The sequence below is a fragment of the Vulpes vulpes genome, unplaced genomic scaffold (assembly GCF_048418805.1).
Source record: "Vulpes vulpes isolate BD-2025 unplaced genomic scaffold, VulVul3 u000000629, whole genome shotgun sequence".
Taxonomy (NCBI): Eukaryota; Metazoa; Chordata; class Mammalia; order Carnivora; family Canidae; genus Vulpes; species Vulpes vulpes.
In genome coordinates this window covers 1,197,868-1,198,834 of record NW_027325788.1, presented here as the reverse complement: position 1 = coordinate 1,198,834, position 967 = coordinate 1,197,868, and positions in this window count along the sequence as shown.

Sequence of the window (967 nt, the reverse complement as noted above, 5' to 3'; positions counted from 1 at the left end):
AATGGGGGTGTCAGAGCCTTGCACACACTGGTGTCCACAGCTCTTCGAGGCCTTTCCCCATTTGCTCTACTTTGCTGGAGTCCCCTGGGGCCACAGTGGTGGCATTTGGCCACTGAGGTCACCCTGGCTGTGTGCCCAAGGAGGTGCAGATGGCAGCACCCCACCTTGGCCCCTAAAGGACTTCACCCCAGTCGGAGATGACAGGGGGCTGCAGGGGTGGCGGCAGGGTTGCAGGCCAGGGCGACCAAATAGACCCCAGAGTGTGCTGCTCAGACTTTGTAGTGAGGGCTGGAGGGAGCTGTTTTTAAATATGAAGGTACTTCTCTGGGTCCCCCCGGGTGTGGGCCGCAGCCTTGGCCTCTCCCCGCCCTTTCTCTGTTTTGTCCCATCCTGTCCACTATGCTGCTGGGGTTCCTTCCCCAGGTCGGACGCCGCTGCTCAGGCCTGGCCACCAGCACGGTTGACTTCTGCTCCTGGATCTGCTCAGAAGGCTCCTCCCAGGCATGCGCATCTTTGTCTTTCCAGCTCCTCTTGGAAAGGCCTCAAGGACCAGGACAGCGACTTTGGCTCCAAAGCCTCAAGATAGCAGCCCCCTGGGCTCCTGCGTCTCAGGTCCTGCCCAGGAGGCCCTGGCCCCCGAAGGTACCACAGAGCCTTCATTACACCTGTCTCCTGCACGCGGCCCTGCCCGTGTCTTGTCCTGCACTTTCCCCCCAGACTCCCCACCTTGTGTGTCACCCAGCTCCGGGACTTCCGTGCTTGTACCGTGGAATGGTGTTGGGGGGTAGTGGCATGCTTCCCTCTCTGTGTGTGCGAGGAGCAGGCACAGTGCTGATGCCTCTCATGTGTCCCAAAGCTTCTCCAGGGGCTGGTCTGGGGGCTTCACCACTCTCCCCATCAGCACCCCCAAAAACCTCCCACAGGAGATCAGACATTGAAGCCAGTGATTTTTGTTTGGAAATAGGGT